The sequence below is a fragment of the Phascolarctos cinereus genome, unplaced genomic scaffold (genome assembly GCF_003287225.1).
Source record: "Phascolarctos cinereus isolate Bilbo 61053 unplaced genomic scaffold, phaCin_HiC Scaffold_2;HRSCAF=192, whole genome shotgun sequence".
Taxonomy (NCBI): Eukaryota; Metazoa; Chordata; class Mammalia; order Diprotodontia; family Phascolarctidae; genus Phascolarctos; species Phascolarctos cinereus.
The window spans coordinates 351,009,452-351,032,358 of record NW_027555625.1 but is presented as its reverse complement, the minus strand read 5'-3'; the positions used below and the strand labels follow the sequence as shown (position 1 = coordinate 351,032,358).

Here is a 22,907-nt window from a genome sequence, read left to right as displayed (position 1 = left end):
AGTAACAATGAGGTAGTTAATCAATGGCAGAAGCTGCAGAGAGGTCAAAAAAGATAGGGATTGAGGAGAGGCCATTAAATTTGACAAGATTTGATAATTTTGGAGAAAACAGTTTCAATTCAGTATGAGGTAAGAATCCAAATTGTAGAGGGCTAAGAAGAGGAGTGAGAAGAGAGGAAGAGGAAGCATTGAGTGCACACACTTCATTCAAGAAAATTGGCTGGGAGAAGGAAGAGAGATATGTTACCTTAGCAGGAATAGTGGGTTCTTGTGAGGAGTGGGCTAGATGTGTGTGTGTGTGTGTGTGTGTGTGTGTGTGTGTGTGTGTGTGTGTAGGCATCAAGGAAAGAACTAGTACACAAGAAGATATTGAAAATTGGCTGGGGGGAGGGAGGCAGGAATGTGAGGAGAATAATGGAAGCAGACTGCTGGAGCAGGTGAGAAGTGATGAGACTAAAGGTATACGTAGAGAGGTTGGTCTTGGCAAGAAGAACCTTATTTTCATCAGAGATGAGAGAAAAAGAAAATAATGAGGATGTCAGAGGGTATGAGAAGGGGAAAACTCTTGGGAAATGTCTTCAAGTTGGTAAAATATGAGTCAAGCCTCTCAGCTGAGCGGGTGAGGTGAGAAGATGCTGTGGAAGGCTTGAGGAAAGAAAAGGAATGTTTGGAACAACCATTGTGGATAGAGGACTAGAGAATCAATTAGGCACAGGAGATTTTTATCAAACTTTTGAAGGACAATTACCAATACTATTCAAATTATTCTCAAAAATTGGGAAAGTACCCTACCAGATTCCTTTTATGAGAGAAATATAGTTCTAATACCTAAAATGTGGAAGGATAAATAAAGCTCGGAAGGAGAATTATAGACTAATATCATTAGTGAATATTGATTCAAAATTTTAAAATAAAATCCTGTCAAGTAGACTTCAGTGATTCATCCAAGAAATCATTCAGTATGACCAAGTTAGAATCATATCAGGTATACAAGGATGGATCACCATTAAGGAAACAAAACAATCATATTAAAAACAAGAGTATCAGAAACCCACATAATTATACCATAGAAGCGGAAAAGGCTTTTGACAAAATACAACACTCATTTATACTTTCCTTATAAAGTATAGGCTTAGGGATACATTTTAAAAAGTCCTTAAAAGTATTTATCTAAAACAAAAAGCAAGTATATTCGATAGGAATGTACCTTTCCCTTTATATACATAACTAAAGCAAGGATGCCAACCCTCCCTACTGTCATTTGATATATTTCTAGGAATGCCAGCAGTAGAAATCAGAAAAGAGAAAGAAATTAAAGAATAAAGATAAGTAAAGAGAAGATAAAAATATCTCTATTTGTTGATGATGTGATCATCTACTTGGAAAATCCTAGGGAATAAGCAAAGATAGTAATATAGACAATAGCGTCAGCCATGTTACAGGCTACAATGTAAACCATCAAAATTCAACAGCATTTCTATATAGAAATCCAAGAGGCAATAATAGAAAGGGAAATCCCACATTAAATAACTACAAAATGCATAAAGCATCTGGGGATAGATCTACCAAAGCACACAAAATACTAGTATAGATTCAATTAGAAATGCATATTAAGGACATTAAAAAAATAACAAGTAGCTAAAGTGCTCATGGCTGAGCAATATTAATATAATAAAAATGATGATACTACCAAAGGTAATTTACAGTTTTAATACTTACACCAATCAGATTATCAAAGGTATACCTTATTGTTGTTGTTCAGTTCTTGTTCAGTTGTGTTCTACTCTTCATGAGCCTATTTGGAGTTTTCTTGGCAGAAACACTGGAGTGGTTTTCCATTTCCTTCTCCAGCTCATTTTACAGAAATGGAAATGGAGGTAAACAGGGTTAAGTAACTTGCCTAGGGTCATACACGTGGTTAGTGTCTAAGGCCAGATTTGAACTCAGGAAGATGAGTTTTTCTCTTTCTAGACCCAGCACTCCATCTAGTGTGCCACCTAGCTGCCCCTACTCTCCATAGTCTTTGATATACTTTGTAGTCCTTGATAAAATAATAAAATTAATTTGAAAAAAAAAAGATCTAGAATATCAAGGGAAATAATGAAAAGAGATAGGGAAGAATGGGGAATAGCACTTCCAGATGTCAAACTATATATGTATTAAAAAAAGCAATCACCAAAGCCATCTGGTATTGGTTAAAAAATAGAGAAGATTAGTGGAATAGACTAGGCAAGGGAGAATCAGAAGCAGTTGAATTTAGTAATGCAATGTTTGGCAAAATGCAAAACACAAATTACTTAGGAAAGCTCCCTATTTGATGAAAACTACTGGCAAAACTGGAAAGCAGTCTGGCAGAAATCAGGCTTAGCCCAGCTGTTTACACTGTACTTGATAATACATTCTAAATGGATACATGATCTTAATATTAAAGATCATACTATGAGAAAATTGGAAGAGAAATAGATCACGTACCCCTCACAGCAATGGGTGGGAGATCCAAACAGGGGATAGAGGCGATTACAGAATATAAAATTAATAGCTTTGACTACATGAAACTAAAATCTTCTGCACAGACAAAATTAATGCGTAAGGTAAGAAGGGAAATGGTTGACTGAGGAAAAAAAAGCTTTCTCTCACATTTCTCTCATAAGAGTTTGGTATGCAAGATAGATAAACAATTAACAGATGTGTGTGTGGTCATAAGCTATTTCATAATAGATAAGTGGTCAAAGGATCTAAATAAACAGTTCTCAAAAGAATTTTAAACTATTAACAATCACACGAAAGAATGGATTAAAAAGCAGTGTCAGACTTAAATAGAAACTTATAAGGATCCCTGCTAGCTGCGTATTGACTTAGAAAACCACATATTAACATTATCTGATTCTTGGCTCTAAATCACTACTTAAAAAAGAAGTACAAATAGAAACAATTCTGACATTGTCAATGCTACAAATTGACCAAATGATAAAAGATGAGAATAGGCAATATTGGAGGGATTGTGGGGAAATAGGCACACTAGCACGTTGGTGGTGGAACTGTGAATTATTGCAAACATTTTGGAAAGCAGTTTGGAGTTTTATAAATAAAGTGACTAAAATGTTCATTGTTTTTGACCCAGAGATTCCATTACTAGGCTCTTGTACCCCAAAGAGGCTATTGATAAGAAGAAAGTCTCACTATACACCAAAATATTTATACCAGCACTTTTTTGTGATACTAAAGAATTGAAGGGAAGAAAAGTAGATGCCTATCAATTTGGGAATGGCTAAATAAGTTGTGGCATATGACTATAATGAAATATTGTGCAGTAAGAAATGACGAATTTGAGGAATACAGAGGAGCATAGAAAGATCTTTATAAACTGATGCAAAATGAAGTAATAAGCAAAGCTGAGGGAAACACTTGCATAGTGACTACAGCATTGTAAATAGAACCAGCAGAAAAAAAAAAATCAAAAAGTGATCTGTTACATATTAGTCTTGGTTTTCAGACCTTTATCAGAGAAAAATGATGTGTAGGTTTTCCTGGTTAACTCTCTTCTAATTCTCACTTGATTTTGTTTATGCATAGTTTTCAATTTTATATGAATTAACTTAGGGCATACTGTCATTTTAATTTATTAATGGAACTTTGTTAGAATAGAGTACTTTCAAGCATTACTGGTTAAAAGAGCAGAGCTGAGTAGAAACCTTGAAATGCAAACACAGGAGCCAAAAGAAACCTAGAAAGGTAAATAAATGTGAGCACTTGGAATTGCCTAAATGATAATGAAATACTTATATTCTTACATGGAGGGGGAAAAATGACATTACAGGAACTCAGAATTGTTCCTATCGGATTACACTCAGTTTTTCAGGGCAGGCTGTTGAAAATAAGGCTTTTTCTTTTGCCTTTTGGAATGTTGTATTCCAAGATTTTCTCTCCTTTTTATAGTTGCTTGTGTGACTTGTGTGATTCTGGAGTATGTTTCCTTGATAGTTGAATTCTTACTTTCTGACTAGTTATAGTACTTTTTTCTTTAACTTAGAAGATCTAAATTTTGGCTGTGATGTTTCTGAGTGTTTTCAGGAAGTACTGATGAATTCTTTCTACTTTCAGTTTGCTCTCTGGTTCTGATAGATTTCAGTAGTTTTCTTTTATCATTTTCTGAAATGTGGCATGTAGTTTTTTTTTTTGTCATGGTTTTCAGAGAGTTGGATTCTTAAATTCTCTCCTTGCCTTGTTTTTGAGGTCATTTAGGTTTTTTTAAGTAATATTTTATTCCCCTCTCCAATTACATCTAAAAATAATTTTTAACATGTTCTTAAATTTTAATTTTCAAATTATATCTCTCCTTCCCTCTCCTTCCCCCTCCCTGGGACATAAGTAATGTGATAGAGAGTATACATGTGCAGTCATATAAAATATTTTCATATTTTCTCTTTTTATGGAAGCAAACTAGAATTTTTTAAAAAGTGAAAAATGGTATGCTTCCATCTATAATGAGACACCATTAGTTCTTTCTCTGGAGGCAGATAGCATTTTTCATTGTGAGTCTTTTGGGATTGTCTTGGATCATTATATTGCTGAGAAGAGCTAAGTCATTCACAGTTGTTCATCATACAATTTTATTGTTACCGTGTACAGTGTTCTCCTGATTCTGCTCTCTTCACTCTGTGTCAATTCATGTAAGTCTTTCCAGGTTTTTCTGAAATCCTGTTCATCATTTCTTATAGCGCAATAATATTCCATTACAATTGTATACCATAACTTCATCCATTCCCTAATTGAGTGGGCACAGATTTTTGTCAGTTGAAACAAAGTTATTGTAAAAAGATTTGCATTTTTCTTATTACTAATGATTTGGAGCATTTTTTCCCCATGATTGTTGAAAGCTTAGATTTCTTACTGTGGGAAGTGCCTGTTTGTATATTTTGACCATTTTTCTATTGGGGAGTGGTTTTTATTATTTTATATTTGTATGTGGTACATATTAATCTTAGGTTTTAGGCCTTTATCAGAGTAAAATGATGTATAGATCTTCCTGGTTAACTCCTTTCAAATTCTCAGTTTCTAATTCTTAGCCACCACAAAAAGAGCTGCTGTAAATATTTTTGTACAAATTGGTTCTTTTCCTTTTTTTTTTTTAAATCTCTTTGGGATAATACAGACCTAGTAGTAGAATTGCTGCATGAGAGAGTATGCACAGTTCTATAGCCCTTTGGTCATAGTTCCAGATTACTTTCCAGAATTGTTGGATCAGTTCACAACTCCACCAAGACTGCATTAATGTCCCAGTTTTCCCATATCCCCTTCAACATTTCTTGTTTTTCCTTTCTGTCATATTAGACAATCTCATAGGTGTGAAGTGGTACCTCAGAGTTGTTTTAATTTTCATTTCTCTAATCAATACAGATTTAGAGCATTTTTTCCTTTCTTTTTTTTTTTTTGGTTGAGCAATGAGATTAAGTGACTTGCCCAGCATCACACAACTAGTGAGTGTTATGTGTCTCAGGCCAGACTTGAACTCAGGTCCTCTAGTGTTCTATCTACTGCGCCACCTAGCTGCCCCTAGAGCATTTTTTCATATGACTATAGATAGGTTTGATTTCTTTCTCTGAAAACTGCCTGTTCATGTCCTTTGATCATTTATCAACTGGAGAATGACCTTTATTCTTATCAATTTGACACAGTTCTCTATGTATTTGAGAAATGAAGCCTTTACTAGAGAAACTTGCTATAAAATTTTTTCCCAGCTTTCTGCTTTCCAACCAAATTAGAATTTTGGTTGCATTGGTTTTGTTGGTACAAATGCTTTTTAATTTAATATAATAAAAATAATCTGTTCTACATTTTGTAATGCTCTCTATATCTTATTTGGTCCTAAATTCTTCACTTATACATAGACCTGACAGGTAAACTATTCCATGCTCTCCTAATTTTCATATCAACCTTTATGTCTAAATCATATACCCTTTTTGACCATATCTTGGTATACAGTGTGAGATGTTGGTCTATACCAAATTTCTGCCATACTCTTTTCCAATTTTCCCAGCAGTTTTTGTCAAAATAATGAGTTTTTGTCCCAAAAGCTTGGATCTTTGTTTTTATCAAACACTAAATTACTATGGTCATTTACTACAATATATTGTATACCTAATACCACATTGTTTTGATGATTAGCACTTTGTAATACAGTTTGAAATCTCATATGACTAGGTCACCCTCCTTCACATTTTTTCCCCCATTGATTCCCAGGTCACTTGTTTTTGATACCTTAAATTTTATTTTATTTTTTCAATCTTTTAATTTGTTGTAATATTTCTTATCATTTCATTAGGTCTTTGAATTTTGATTGCTCCATTGCATTTTTCAGGATGTATATTCTAAGTTATTTATTCTCCTTTTGCATTTTTCCTCCAGAGCTCTTATGTCAGTTCCAATTTCAATATTTAATCTCTTGGTATTTCCTTCCAGCCATTTTTTAATTTATTGTGATCAAACCATTTTTCCCCCTGAGGCTCAGCTTATATTTATTGAGGAGTTAATTCTTGTCTGGAATTATCTCTTAGATTTCTCTTAATCTGTAGCATTTCTTCAGCATTTTTTGTTTGTTTGTTTACTCATTTTCCAGTTGTGTCCCTTTTCTCAGTGCTCACAGCACTCAGGTCTTATTTTCTGGAGCTTGCACTGGCTTCCCTGGTGCAAACTCTGATCCAGCCTCTAATGGATTTTGGTCATCAGATGTAGCCTCTAGACTCCTGGATCCCTGGATTAGTTGGGGCAGAGTGGGCCTGGTCAGCCTCCATAAGTTTTATAATCATTACTGTGGTGTGAGGGTTTGCCAAGCCCTTTTCAGGACTGCTTATCCACCTTTTTTGGCTACTTGGCACTCAACTTCCCTCCTGTGGCTACAAGAAACCATAATGTGCAGGAACCATGCTCCAGTAAACCATCTCGGCAGATTGGCTAAATCAGGTTGAGGGCTGCAAACCACTTTGTGAGTAGATGAGGGGCTCTACCATAGGCTTGAGAAGACTTCTACTGGTAGAATGGGCAGATGAGAACAGTTTGTTCCATTGGCTACAAAGGAGGCTAAAGCAGGTGCTGTGAAGCACTTTAGATCTTGGTCAGACATTAAAGATGCTAAGGCCATCCACTGCATTCCAAGTCATTAGACTTAGATGACTGGAAGATAGAGTGAGGTCACGGGTGAGTCAAGACACCATCCTGTAATGTCATTGTTCCTCTTAAAAAATGAAGGACTAACAATATATTTGCTCAAATCTGGATGCAGATTTGGAAGCCCATAGCATTCCACTTCTATCTCCAGCTGGCTATATAAAATATTCTTTAAAAAACCTTATTTTGCATACATAATTCTTGTGCTTTCTTCTGTTTCTAGTGCTGATGTTGCATAACCATGTAATCATTCATTTGTAGAGGTTTTTTCTCACATAAACAAATTGAAATGGATAGGAAAAACCGATCCAATTTCCTTCCAATTTTAAACTTCTCCAACCCTGGACCTCATTATAGTTGCTTTAGTCAGTGGCCCTAATTCAAAGGGCATGATGAGATCTAGAAACAAATGGTGAGTTAAGTTTGACTTGAACACTGGTGAAGGGAAATACTGTGAAATAAGGCGGAAAGGTAGGTTAAAGCCAGTTTGAGAGCCTTGAATGATAATCTGAAGCATGTGTATTCCATTTGCAATTGAAGATTTTTTTTAAAAATAAATTTTTGTTGATAACTTAGTTTTGTATCATTTATGTTTCCCTCTGTAGCCTGCCCTTCACCCACTAGAGAGTCATTCTTTATAATAAAGAGTTTTTAAGAGAGGAAGAAAAAAAGTTAACCAACCTATCTGAAAGGACCACATAGGTAGTCCTTTACTTCTACAGGAGACACAGGAGGAAGTTTCTTCTCATTTCTGTTCTTTGAGGCTGAGTTTTGTCATTATAATTTGCATTTAATGTCTGTCATTTTTTCCATGTCCTAGTTTTGCTTCTGTGATTTTATATTAATTCACAGACGTCTACTTCTGTGTTCCCCAATGTGATAGCCATTCTCTCGGCAGTAGACTTTTATTCAGTTTCTGGTTCTTTGACACTAGAAAGAGTACTTCTATAGATATTTTAGGGCAGGGGTGGGGAATCTGTGACCTTGAGGTCATATGTGACCCTCTAGGTCCCAAGTGTGACCCTTTGACTAAATACAAACTTCACAGAATAAAACCGCTTAACAAAAGGATTTGTTCTGTAAAACTTGGACTCAGTCAAAAGGCTGCACCCAAGGACCTAGAAGGCCACATTTAGCCTTGAGGCTGCAGGTTCCCCACCTGTTTTAAGGTATGTATGACCTTTCTTTTTGTCATTGACCTTCTTGGGCTATATGCCTAGCAGTCTAAGGTTATGCACATTTTAGTTCCTTTAAAAAATCATTAATAGGGGCAGCTAGGTGGCACAGTGGATAAAGCTCCGGCCTTGAAGTCAGGAGGACCTGAGTTCAAATCCCATCTCAGACACACAATGCACAACATGCACTAGCTGTGTGACCTTGGGCAAGTCACTTAACCCCAATTGCCTAGCAAAAAAAAAAAGGCAAAAAATCATTAATAATAGCTTTTGTTTTATTTTAATGTCACTTAAATTTTCACTTGTACCCTCCTTTCTTGCTCCCAAAGGATCATCCTGTATAAAGTTTTTTTTTAATAAAGGAAGAAGAAAAAAACAGTTCAGCAAAACTGAGTAATAGGTTTTTTTTAAAAAAAAATCTTACAATATATGCAATGTTTCACACCTGGTGCAAACTCTGATCCAGCCTCCCCTTTTCAAAGGAATTGGAGGGAGGTGTCTTCTTATAGCTCTTCTTTGGGACCAAGCTTGTTCCTTGTAATTTTGCAACATTTATTTTCAGTTGTTTTGTGATTGTGGTTCTTTTCATTTGCATTGTTGTAGTCATTGTGTTGTGTGTGTATGTGTGTGTGTGTGTGTGTGTGTGTGTGGTGCACATTTTCTTGGTTCCGCTTTTCCTCAGTTCATATATTTCTGTGCTTTTCTGTATTTATCGTGGTTGTTGTTTCTTATAGCACAGAAAGAATACATTTTATTTGTATACCAGTTTCTTTAGTTTTCCCCCACTTGTTGGGCATATACTTTGTTTCTAGTTTTTTACTACCCCTAAAAGTGCTGTTCAAAATATTTTGGTGTACCATATATGGAATCTTTCTTTTATCTATGATCTATTTGCCTATATGCCTAGCCTTGAAACTCTGAGGCAAGGGGTATATTTTAGTCACTTTACTTGTATAATTCCAAATTGCTTTCCAAAATGGTTGGACCAATTCAAAGCTCAACCTACAGTGCATTAATGTTTGTCTTTCCACATTCCCTGAAACTCTTCCCACCTTTTGTCACATTCCCCCCCCCCACAATTTCCTGGACATTAAGCAAAACCTCAGAGTTGTTACTGGTTTGCAATTCTTATCTTGAGAATAGTTTATTCATTACCTTTGACCACTTATTTATTGAGGAATGTATTTCTGTTAGTTATCTTCATAAATCGGCTATCAAACCCTTATCAGAGATATTTGTTACAGAGATTTTTCTCAAGGCGAACACTTTCTTTCTTATCCTGCTTGAATTAACTTAATTGTTGTAAAAGCCTTTCAATTTCATGGAATCGAAATGATCTGTTTTATCTTTTATAATTATCTCTGTCCCTTATTTGGTTAAGAATTTTGCCCTGGGGCTGAGCCAAGATAGCAGAGTAACCAAATACCTATAAAAAATGGCTTTAAAAAAATTCTAAAGCAGCAGAACGGACAAAAAGACAAAGTGAAACAAATTTCCAGCCCAAGACAACCTGGGTGGTTGATCAGAAAGGTGTATCGTGCTGGGCTGGGAGAGGAGCACAGTTTGTCGTGGGCTCGCAGGCAGCAGAGAACCTGGAGCAGGCCTCAGAGAACTGAATCATGGGCACCCGTGGCAGTTTCTAGGCTTCTCAACCCATGAACACCAAAGGCAACTTAGAAGGTCAGTGGGAAAAGTCTATTTCTGTGGTGAGAGAGAAGCGCTGGGTCCCAGCCCCATTCTCTAAGCTCGGCCCTGGGGTGGCAGCTGCCTCCTGAGCTTCCAGCCTGTAGACTGAGGGAGAATAGAGTGGTTGATTGCAAGGATCTCTCTGCTGGTCAGGAATCTCTTCCTTTGCCCATGCTTGGATCTGAGTCACAGTTCTGGGTGGTGGTCCTGGGGTGAGGAGGAGTGCTGGTGTGGGGAACCTTGTAGTGGTAGTATAGGGGAACTCCTCCTCACAGTTCCAAGACAGAAAAGAGTGCATGTGGTCACTCACAGAACAGAGCACAGGCCAGGAAAGGAGTAAACACCTTGCCCTTTCATCATAGCACCTTGGAAGAACTGAAAATTTACAGGTCCCTAGAAGTATCTCTGAAAACAGCTGGACAAAACCCCTGAAGCTTGGAACAGTACGTTCTCCACACTGGAAACAGACACCTACCTTAACAAAGAGTTTATAACTCAAGTAATTGGCTGGGATCATGAGCAAGCAGCACAAAAAGAGTCAGACTATATTATCTTACTTTGGTGACAAAGAAGGTCAAAACATACAACCAGAAGAAGACAACAAAGTCAGAGCTCCTACCTCCAAAGCCTCCAAGAAAAATATGAATTGGTCCCAGGCCATGGAAGAGCTCAAAAAGGATTTTGAGAAGCAAGTAAGAGAAGTAGAGGAAAAACTGAGGGTGATGCTAAAGGAGACCCAAAAAAATACTGAAGAAAATAACACCTTAAAAAATAGCCTAACCCAAATGGCAAAAGAGGTCCAAAAAGCCAATGAGGAGAAGAATGCCCTAAAAAGCAAAATTGGCCAAATGGAAAAGGAAGTCCAAAAGCTTACTGAAGAAAATACTTCCTTAAAAATTAGAATGGAGCAATTGGAAGCTAGTAACAATATGAGAAATCAAGTCATTGTAAAACTAATCCAAAAGAATGAAAAAAATAGAAGAGAATGTGAAATATCTCATTGGAAAAACAACTGACCTGGAAAATAGATCCAGGAGAAAGAACTTAAAAATTATTGAACTATCTGAAAGCCATGATCAAAAAAAGAGCCTAGACATCATCTTTCAAGAAATTATCAAGGAAAACTGCCCTGATATTTTAGAACCAGAGGGCAAAATAGAAATTGAAAGAATCTACCAATCACCTCCTGAAAGAGATTCCCCGAAGGAAAACTCCTAGGAATATTGTAGCCAAATTCCAAAATTCTGAGGTCAAGGAGAAAATATTGCAGGCAGCCAGAAAGAAACAATTCAAGTATTGTAGAAACATAATCAGGTAACACAAGATGTAGCAGCTTCTACATTAAGGGACCAGAGGGCATGCAGTATGATATTCCAGAGGGCAAAGGAGATAGGATTACAACCAAGAATCACCTACCCAGCAAAACTGAGTATAATCCTTCAGGGTAAAAAAATGGTCATTCAATGAAATGGGGGACTTTCAAGCATTCCTGAGGAAAACACCATATATAAAATTTGATTTTCAAATACAAGACTCAAGTGAAACATGGAAGAGGTAAACAGAAAGAGAAATGACAAGAGACTTATTAAGGTTGAACTGTTTACATTCCTGCATGGAAAGATGATATTTGTAACTCATGAGTCCTTTGTCGGCATTAGGGTAGTGGGAGGAAAAAAATTATATGTATAGATAGATAGATAGATGGATGGATGGCACAGGGTGAGTTGAAGATGAAGGGGTGATATCTGGAAATAAAATTAAGGGGTGAGAGAGGATTATACTAGAAGAAGGAGAAAGGGAGAGGTAGAATGGGGTAAATTATCTCACATGAAACAGACAAGAAAAGGCTTTTACAGTGGAGGGGAAATGGGGGAAGGTGAGGGGGAATGAGTGAATCTTATTCTCATAGGATTTGGCTTAAGGAGGGAATAACATACACAATGGGGTATGGAAATCTATCTTACCCTACAGGAAAATAAGGGGGGAGGGGGACAAGAGAGCAGAGGGTTGATAGAGGGGAGGGGATAATCAGAAGCAAACACTTCTGAGGAGGGACAGGGTCAAAAGAGAGAATAAAATAAATGGGGGGTAGGATAGGATGAAGGGAAATATACTTGGTTTTTCACAACATGATTACTGTGAAAGTGTTTTGCATGACTACACATCTATAACCTGTATCCAGATGCTTGCCTTTTCAATGAGGGTGGGTGGGGAGGGAGGAAAGTAAAAAATTTGTAACCCCAAATTTTAAAAACACATGTTAAAAATAAAAATTAAAAATTAGAGGGAAAAAAAAAGAAAAGAATTTTGCCCTGAATTCAGGAGGACCTGAGTTCAAATGCACTCAGTCCAGACACTTGACACTTACTAGCTGAGTGACCCTAGGCAAGTCACTTAGCCCCAACTACCTCACCAAAAAAAAAAGTGTCCCCTTCCCAAAGCTGTGAAAGGTCTGCTTCTTTTCTCATTTTTTTAAAGGTATGAAATAGTCAAAAAAGAATTAATTAAGTGGTCCTACCTAGTCACTGTGCTAAATGCTGAGTATATAACAAGACAAAACATGTTCTCTGTCTTCAAGGACCTTACATTCTAATGGAGGAGGTACCTTGCAAGAATTGTGTATGTGTGTATATAGTTTTTGTATATGTATGTACACACTTATTGGAAGGAGTGTGTGTGTGTGTGTGTGTGTGTGTGTGCATCTTATAATGGCAGTTCCTTCCTGGCACAGGTTGGACTGCATGGCCTCTAAGGGTTCTTCTAACTCTAAATTTTGAGTCTATAGATAGGGATAAGATGTGTTTACATTTCTTCATTAGGAAGTTTGTTTTAGTAGTTGTGTGAAAAATGGATACTAATTATAACAGTTATGTCATTTATAGAATACATCAGGTGTATTATGAGACTGTAATGGACACACATACACACATATGTATATATCACTTTGCAAATGTTAAAACACTATATTGATGTCAGATAATATATTTGAGTGTTACAAAACATCTGGAAAGAGGTAAGATAGGTGTTATCTGCGTTATAGATTAAAAAAACTGAGACTTGGGTTAAGTGACTTGTCCCTAAGTATTAGAGGCAGGATTTGAACTCACGTCTAGTACTTTTTCAGCCATATAGGATGTCCCAAAAGTCTTACTGCAGTTTTAAGCTTTAATAATTTACTATACTATCTGTCACAACCTGATATGTTACTGGATTGGAAAGAATTCATTTACCAAGCATTCCTTGAACACCTTTGTGCCCAGACCTACCATGATTATGGTAGGCACAGGAATGGACCAGTGAGAGGATCAGTGGTGGTCAGAACCTTCTCTCGGTCACATTCTAGTAGGCTCAGTTTTGATACATTCCTTAATTCCGTTGAGTAAGGCTGGACTGTGGCCACTAGAGAGCTCCAGTGCTTTCTAAGAGATCAGCCTTAGCCATGGACTTGGAACTCTCAAGCAGACTTTTCTAGGTCAAGTTTACTGTGTTTGCTGCTTTATCTGATCTGCTTCCACGACAATTTGGAGATATCTATTCCTGAGGTTAAACAAATGCCAGAACAGGAGGAGGCTTCTGTTTAGGTTAATCTTGAATGACTCTAGGTACCAGAAATGTTTAAGGTTTTCCAGATTGTTCATTCCACAGGTGGCAGGAAGAAGCTGAAGAATTGATGAGGGAACACAGGTGCACAAGCACCAGCCCCCATGCACATACCTAGAAGCCCACAGAAAGCTCCACTAGACAGCCACCCCCAACCCACCCCCATGTGGCACTAGTGACACTAGTGCTAGAAAAGAGAAAAAATATGCCTACATAAGATTTGCATATAAATAGAAGAAACCTGTAGGTGGCCAGAAATTGTGTTGTTGCTTGAGTGCTCACAAGGAGAAGGCTTACAATATGATGGGAAAACTCAAGCAAAATATAGTACCACAGAAGACAACAATGTGAAAACGGCTACAACCAAAACCTCTGTGAAAAAAAATGCTAATCAGACACAAGCCCAATAAGAATTTCTGCAAAACAAAAGAAATAAAAAGAATTTCTTGAAGAGTTAAAGAGCTAAGAGTAGTAGGGGAATGAAAATTATGAAAAGAGAATTAACAGATTGGTTTAAAAAATGGCACAAAAATGCTGAAGAAAATAACACTTTAAAAAAACAGAATTGGTCTAATGGTAAGAGAGACACAAAAATACATTGAAGAAAAGAACTCCTTAAAAAACAGAAAAGGTCAAATGGAAAAGGAGATAGAAAAATTCACTGAAGAAAAGAATTCCTTAAAAATTAGAATTGGGCAAGTGGAAGCTCCATGAGTTTCATGAGACAGCAAGAAAATAAAATTAAAAGAATGGAAAAATAAAAGAAAATGTGAAAGATTTCATCAGGAAACAACTCACCTGGAAAATAGATCAAAGAGAGATAATTTAAGAATTATTTGATTGCCTGAAAGCCATGACATTAAAAAAAAAGTCTGGATATCATTTGTCAAGATGTTATAAAAGAAAATTCTGATGTCTTAGAACCAGAGGGTAAGATAGAAATTGAAAGAATCTACTGCTTACCTTCCCTCTTCTCCCAGTGCATCACTCTTTCTCATCTCTTAATTTATTTTGGGGGGGATGTCATCCCATCATAATCAAGTCACACCCATGCCATCTGTCTATGTATATGCTTTCTAACTGCCTAATAATTATAAAGTTCTTAGGAGTCACACATATGAGATTCCCATGTAGGAATGAAAACAGTTTAACCTTATTGAATCCCTTATCGTTTGTCTTTCCTGTTCATATCTTTTCATGCTTGTCTTTAATGTAGAAGCTACTAAATCTTATGTTATTCTGACCTGTGGCTCCACAATATTTGAATTGTTTTTTTCCTGGCTGCTTGCAGTATTTTCTACTTGACCTGGGAGCTCTGGAATTTAGCCATACTACTCCTGGGAGTTTTCATTTTGAGATCTATTCTAGGCTCGTTTTTTTTTTTAAAAAATTATTATCATAGCTTTCAGGCAGTCTATTTCTAATTTAACAGTCTTCTCCCACCTCCCCCCACCTCCCCGAACTGGCTTTGAAACTAATTTAACTTTATGTTAAAGCTGGGCTCTGCTCTTGGGGTGGAGGGGGCACTATCCAATGCTTCAGGTGTCTGTAAATTTTCAGTTCTTCTGAAGTGGTATCCTCTAAAGAGAGGTGTGGTCATTGCTCTCCTGGCGTATACTCTGGTTTGTCAGTGACCGCAAATACTCTTTTCTGCCCTGGAACTGTGACCAGGGTCCCCACTTCCCTGTGTCTGGGAGCTGTAGTGTGCTGGTGTTTCTCCTTGCCCTGGAACTGTGACCAGGAACAGAGTATGGGCAATTCAACAGATACCTGCACCCAGTGTCAGCAAAGGGTCCTTTATAGCCTCCTTCTGACCAGTTGTCTGGCCCCCTTACTGTCTATGGGCTGAGAACTCCAGAAGTCACTGCTGCAGATTCATTTGCCCCCAAGACCTGCTGCTGGCTTGTGCCAGGGCTCAGAGCCTTGCTTTGGCTTGCTGGGCATGACATGCACTGGACTGTGCTCCCCTCTTACCCATCTGAGACAGACTTTTCCTACTGACCTTCTAACTTGTCTTGAGCTAGAATATTATTTCACTCTGTCCTTTTGTTGCTTTTGCCACTCCAGAATTTGTTTTGAGGTATTATTTTAAAATTGTTTAGAGGGGAATTTGGGAGAGATCAGGTGAGTCTCTGCCTTTACTCTACCCTCTTGGCTCCACCTCTTATAGTTTCCTGAAAGGAATCCCAAAATGAAAACCTCCCAGGAATATTATAGTCAAATTCCGAAGCACCCAAGTCAAGGAGAACAAGCAGCTAAAAAGAAACCATTCAGTTATCGTGGAGCCACAGTCAGGATCACACAAGATTTAACAGCTTCCACATAAGAGCCATTCCCCAATTGATAAATGGTCGAAGGAAATGAACATAACAGTTTGAAGAAAAAATCAAAACTATAGTCATATGAAAAAAATGCTGTAAATCACTATTGATTAGAGAAATGAAAATTAAAATAGTTCTGAGCTGCCACCTCACACCTATCAGAAGTGGTAAGTGCTGGAGGGTGTGAGGGAAAATAGGGACACTAATGAATTGTTGGTGGAGTTGAGAATTGGTCCAGTCATTCTGGAGAGCAATTTGGAACTATGCCCAAAGTACTATAAAACTGCATATCTTTTGACCCAGCAATACTGCTACTAGGTCTGTACCTCAAAGAGATCAAAGAAAAAGGAAAAGGAGCCATATGTACAAAAAATATTTATAGCCGCTTATTTTGTGGTGTGAATGAATTGGAAATTGATGGAATGCCCTTCAGTTGGAGAATGGCTGAAGAAGTTGTGGCATATGATTGTGATGGAGTACTATTGTGCTGTAAAAAACTATGGAGGGGGGTATAGTTTCAGAAAAATATGGCAAGACCTATATGAACTGATGAAAAGTGATATGAACAGAACTAGGAGATTACATAGTAACAGTTAACTGTTATAATTACTGTTATACAGTAGCAGAAACATTGTAAGAATGATCAACTATGAAAGACTTAGCTGCTCTGAGCAGTGATCCAAGACAATTCCAAAGGACTTGTGATGAAAAATGCTATGCACATCTAAAAAGACAACTGATGAATTTTGAATGCAAATTGAAGTATAATTTTTTCACTTCATTTTTCTTGGAGTTTTTTTTTCAATATGGCTAATAGGGAAATATGTTTTTTCATGATTTCATATATATATTTGATAGATTGTGAAGAGCCTTACATTTCATACCAAACGTCTTACATTTTGTCAGTAGAGAGCTGCTGAATGTTTTTGAGCAAGGGAATGATATTGTTGGACATAAATGTAAGGACAAATTGAAAGGGGGATACACTGAGAGTAGTTAGGATGCTATGGCAATAGACCAGCTAAATAGTGATAAGGGCCTGCAAATATAGTGATAAAGAATGTGAGTAGAGAGGTAGGGCATGGATTTGAGAGAAATTATAAGAAATAGAATGTAAAGGACTTGGCAAGTCTGGTTGTAGGGGGTTAATGGAAAAGGAAAGAAATCAACGATTACTTCACAGTTTGAAGCCAGGCATGGGTAGTGACCACACTCCACTAAACTGTCTCAGCAGACAGGCTAAACCAGATTGAGGGTATTCGATGGATCTCAAATCAGTTGGTGAGTTAGGGTGATGTCTGCCCTAAGCATTAGGACTCCATGTGGTGGAGTGGGCAGAAGAGGACAATTTGTTCAAATGGCCATGAAGGAAGCTGAAGCAGATGCTGTGGAGTGCTTAGAGTTTGGTCAGACATTGAAGATCCCAAAGTCATTCACTGCATCCCAGGCCACTGCCAATTGTCTTGACTTTTGTCCTACCATTGGACTTTGATGGCTGTGGAAGAGAGAGTGAAGCTGATTGTGCAACTCTGCCTCACTTCAGTTCTGTCCATATGTGAGTCAAGACTTCACCCTTGATGTCTTTGTTCCTCTTTGGAAGCTAAGGGCAAACAATAAGGTAATATAGTGAAGTTGAAAGGAGGTTTGAGAAAATTTTCTTTTTAAATGTTTTTTGAGATGCTAATAAAACATCCAGGTGGATATATTCAGCAGGAAATTGGAAATATAGGTTTGGAGTTCTAGGGAGAGATGGGGGTTAAATACATAGATTTAGCTGTCTTTTGCATAAAGATGGTAATTGAAGCCAAAGCAGTACATGAGATTACTCAGGGAGAGTATTTTAGAGGAAGAAAAGAAGACTTAGAATAGAGCTTTGAGGGACACCTATGTCTAGGATGCTGTAGGAAAAAGGTGAATTAGGTAAGGAGACCAAGAAGGAACTTGTCCAGGTGGTAGATGAACCGAGAGAACAATGTTATAGAAGCCAGGAAGAGACAGTATAAAGGAAGAGGGTGTGTTTGGGGTTGTCATATGTGGCAGAGAGGTCAAGTAGGGTGAGGACTGAGAAAGGGTCATTGTATTTACCATGTAAGAAATCATTGGTGACCTTGGAAAGGGGAATTTCAGTAGAGTGGTGGAGATAAAATGCCTGATTTTAAAAGTTAAGGAGAGGGCAGTTAGGTAGCACAGTGGGTAGAGCACCAGCCCTGGAGTCAGGAGGACCTGAGTTCAAATTCGGCCTCTTGATACTCACTAGCTGTTTGACTCTGGGCAAGTCACTTAACCTCAATTGCCTCACCAAAAAAAAAAAAAGAGTGAATGTTGAAAAATAAATATTTTTTTTACAAAGTTAAGTAGAGTAGACAGAATGTAGAATATTCTTTATAGAAGTTTAGATTGAAAGGAGAAGAGAGATGATAATGATTTGAGGGGATTACAAGGTAAAAGAGGTGTTTTTTAGGATGGGGATACCAGAGTATGTCAGAACACAGCTAGGTGGCAGAGTGAGTGGTTGGTGGGCCTGGAGTCAGGAGGACTTGAGTTCAAATCCAGCTTCAGATACTTATTAGCTATGTGACTCTGGGCAGGTCACTTAACTCTGCCTGTTCCCTCATCTGTAAAATGGGGATAATAATAGCACCTACGTCATAGGGTTGTTGTGAGAATCAAATGAGATACTATAGAAAGCTTTTAACAAGGTGCCTGACACATAGTAAACTCTATATAAATGTTAGTTGTTATCATTATTATGAAAAGTTTTGACTTCCTAGGATGTACAATGAGATCTCTTAGGCACCTGCCTCCAAGGACCAAGTGCGCTTTTTAAAAGCAAGACTGTCTGTGTATGTGCATTTGTGCTTTGCCTTACACAATAATGGTGTTCCTGAAATATGCAATATAAAGCAGCTTTTTGGTAACTCATTCTTTGTGCACTAAAGCAATCTCAGTACAAAAAAGAGCATGCAATAAATCTTTCTATAAACTAGACAATCATTTTGCAGTGTCAGTAGTGACTCTGTAATGTATCTGTTTTGAAAAATCAGATTTTCATATCCTTGTAGACAGTCATGTCAGTATTGTATTTTATTGTAGAGAGTTTTATATTTCCCAGAATATGATTAATTCTGGTTTATCTGCATTCAGGTAACAGTAAGCCATGTTAACAAGGTTCTGCTGGTTGGGCATGGCTGTATGCAAAAAGGGCTTTTTTGTTTGTATTTTTTAGATTTAAACATTTAAATTTTCCCAATCCCATCTGTTTAACTTAAGGAGATCATCCCCACTGATGACCTGACTTTCTGACTTCTGATCTCAAGTCTCGTTAGTCTGTGTGCTTTGTCTCCTTTTCTCAAAATGACTTCAGGATTTCATTCTTCCTTCTGGATCCCAAACCTCTTACCCCATTTTATGATGATGCCCCCTTTCTTCCTCAGTTATTTATATGTAGCTTATTCATGACAATCCAAGTCCTCCTTCCAAGTACTGACCAGTCATCTCAAGACTTCGAGCAGTAAGAATGAGTCAAAGAAGGAGTACGAAGGTCTGCATAGAAGATAATGAGTTTTTCTCTGAATTTATGACTTATATGCATGCAAATCCAAATGTAGGTTATTTGAAATTACCTACTGTTATATATTAAACATAGCTTGCCTCTGTAGGCATAGATGATAGTGTAGGGAAATATTGGCTCATTCTTCGTCCTAATATTTCTCATGTAACATTTCCTTGGAAAGTATGGAATGAGAATAACAGTAGTGTTTATGTCTATAGGGCCAAAACAGAAGCAGTCCTAAACATGCTAGTAGCTAATCCTAGAGAAAATTCTCACTTGTACAGAAACTGAATCCAGTTGAAAGTATACCCTTTTCCCCCTACATTTGTATCACTAGTTGTTTACTTCTTAGGCCCCTTGGCAGAAAGTGGCCCCTGACACCTGCCCTGTCTAAGGTACATCATGTGACTTCAGAGAATCAGACCTGCCCTTGATTATCAGGTACAGCATCAGTAACTACAGTGACTAGGAGGCCAGAGTCTCTTATTTTAAACCATGGGGTTAAATATTAAGAAGGCAGTGCCCTTAAAGTATCCCTTATGCAGGGATAAGGGTTGTTTCTCAGTTTATTGCTTCCAGTAAATCAGAAGTTTTCAGGAAAGAACCAGGTGGCAAATTCAGCTCGTAGACTCCAAATCCACAGCCAGGATGAGCTGGCAGAACTGGTTCACCTTTAGAAGGAGGTGAAGCCTTGAGTCATCCAAAGCTGAAGCCAGTTTCTGTGGTATTCTCATTTCTTGGAGTTTGGCCAGTGAGCCTCAATATACCCACCCCTATATGATAAAGGGAAAGAAGATCCTAAATGTCTGCTAGCTACTGTGTATAGCATGGTGTGTTCACCTTCTGGCTGGTAGCCAGCCCTATCATTTCTTCGGTACATTTCTCACATCTGTCTGGGTATTTAGAAATTTTTCCTGAGACTTAAGGGCCAAGAGTCTGAAACTGATGTTAGAGATTGCTGAGAGAGAGTTGGCCAATATTTCTCTGTATTTGTTTGAGGAACCCCTGGTCTTCCCCTACAGAACTTGTAAAACCTGTTGGTGGCCCTTGTAGCTGAATATTGCCAGAGGAGGTCAGTATTCAGTGCAGGGCACATTGAATAGAATCAATAAGGGGAACAGAAACTCCTACCCCATTGTCATACTTAGGATTATTCTTTGGTGATGGTGGTCAAAGAGAACAGATATTTTATGCAAGCTTATAACGCAGCTCAAATCTGTATCAGATGCATGTGAACAACTGCATAGTTGGTTCTACCTTGTATGTGAGTGCTAAGAAGAAGGTAGAGGTGTTGGAGAAACAAGAGTAGGAGGCCGGGGGGCTCATTAGTATAGAGGTTCAAAAGTAGAGGTTGATTATTGCACAGCCCTTTGGTTTATATGAAATTCATTTTTATACCTCTTTCTCTGACCATGATCACCAAGAATAGTGGTGATTCACACTTTATCAAGATCATTTTCCTTTGCCTTCTGCAGGAAGAATATGAAAGTAGAGGTGTTATTTTTGTAGTTCTCTTCAACTGTTTCTCCCAGTTTCTAACAAAATTACCTGGGTCAGGGTCTGATCCTATATGGACTTTGTGAAATGCATTCAGCTGCACTCAGAGGAAACTGTTAAGTGTTGAATAATATTGTAAACATTTGGGTGAAAGATTAAAGATTTCTAGAAATAGTTAAGTGAAGAATTCAGGACCTAAACCAGTCAGTTCTATTGATCGGAGTTCGCCTCAGTGTCAGCACTTGGAAAATCTTGGGTTGCCCAGGGGATTATGGAGAACAGCCTCATACCCCATATTATACCCTAACCATCACCCCCAGCTCCTCAGCACTCCCACTTTACATAGGATTTCTCATGTCATCTGGTTAAATGTTACAAAAAGGCTTACGTTCTTCACAATTTCTAAGTATCTGAGATGCTGAGATGATATTGATAATAGACATCCTAAGCTCCAAGCAGTAGCTTTAGCTCAAGGCAGACCCCTGTCAGTTTTACCAGGTATAAGAGAGTCTGCACCATCCTAAGTAGAACGACATGAGGGCCAAGTCATATTCATTTGCAAAGTTGTGCAGACAAGTTTCACTGTTTTCTCTTGCTAGGATTTTATTAATTCTTAAACTACAAGGTTTCCAGTTTAGGTCAGGAAGTTTGTCTTTGTAGAACTAGAGTTACATAAGCTGTAGTTGCAAACTTTTAACATTTATTGTAGCTATTACCTTTGACCTCTAGAGTCTTGTACACAAATGTGTGAACCAGAGGTCAACAAGAAGAGCATAGTATTACTCTCATGGCATCATAATTGTTCCTGAACACAGAATTTGCCCATGGCATAAAGGTCATTTGGAAAAAGAAGTCCATATGCGGTACACGAAAATATAGAAACCCTTTTAGGATAGCAAAAGAACCAGAAACAAAGATACGCATCAGTTGGGGAATGGCTAAACGAATTGTGGCAAATGAATGTAATGTTTCTTACAGGCACATCTGCAAGAAACAACAAACGTGAATACAGAGAAGCATGGAAAAGACTCAAATGAACTGATGAAAAATCGAGTAAGTGGAGCCAAGGAAAACCATAAACATGATGATTGTGACAATGTAAGTGGAAATAACCACAACCACAAAAAATTGAAAATTAATGTTACTGTATTACAAAGAACAAGCTTAGTCCCAAAAAAGAGATGAGAAGATACCTCCCTCCTCACCATCCTTTGCAGAGGTGAGGAGGTCTGCATTGTAATTTTTTTAATGTATTGATTGGTTTTGCTGACTTTTTTCTTCTTCCTCTTTAAAAAAATATTTTTTTTTTGTTACAAGAGATGGTTCTCTGGAAGGGGAAGAGGAAGGGAGGGAAGGTTACAGAGGAGAATTTAGGTTATGTAAAAACAAAAGTTACCTATAAAAATTTATTTGAAAAATAGAACTTGCCATTGGGGAACTAACAGTCAGATAGATGCATTGATTTTGGCTGACAAATAAATAGAGGATACATTGGTGGCTAGGGAGAGTAATAAATGAACAAAAATTCAGTTAAATAGATAGGTGTCTGGTGCCTACTATGTTCAAGACTGCTCTAGCAGTGGGGCATAAGGGAGAGCTGAGAGGGAGAGATGCATAAAACATGGTTCCTGCCCTTAAGGAGTCTCTGGAGTTGTATAGGGAAGAATAAGACATGTATATATGTGTGCGCATGCACACACACACACACACACACACATACACACACAGAGACACACATCCTTCAGGGTAGTGAGAGAGAAACAAAAATGGTGATATGAGACCTCAGAAAAAAAAAGGATTTCTCTTAGTCTGTAGAGGGGAGACTCAAAGATTGATTCATGGAGATTGCATTGGGCCTTAAAGGATGAATATATGAACACCAGGTTGAGGGAATTCTAGGCATTGGGAACA

General features: G+C 37.7%; 1 long non-coding RNA gene across 7 annotated transcripts in view; it reads left to right on the top strand.

Annotated features, from left to right (window-relative positions):
* LOC110211700 (uncharacterized) overlaps positions 1-22,907 on the top strand; it is a 158,608-nt gene that overhangs the window by 28,585 nt on the left and 107,116 nt on the right. For all 7 annotated transcript variants that reach the window (XR_013484835.1, XR_013484837.1, XR_013484836.1 and 4 more), the window contains exon 2: positions 21,975-22,094. This is a non-coding gene — a long non-coding RNA (uncharacterized LOC110211700). The remainder of the gene's footprint in view (positions 1-21,974; positions 22,095-22,907) is intronic.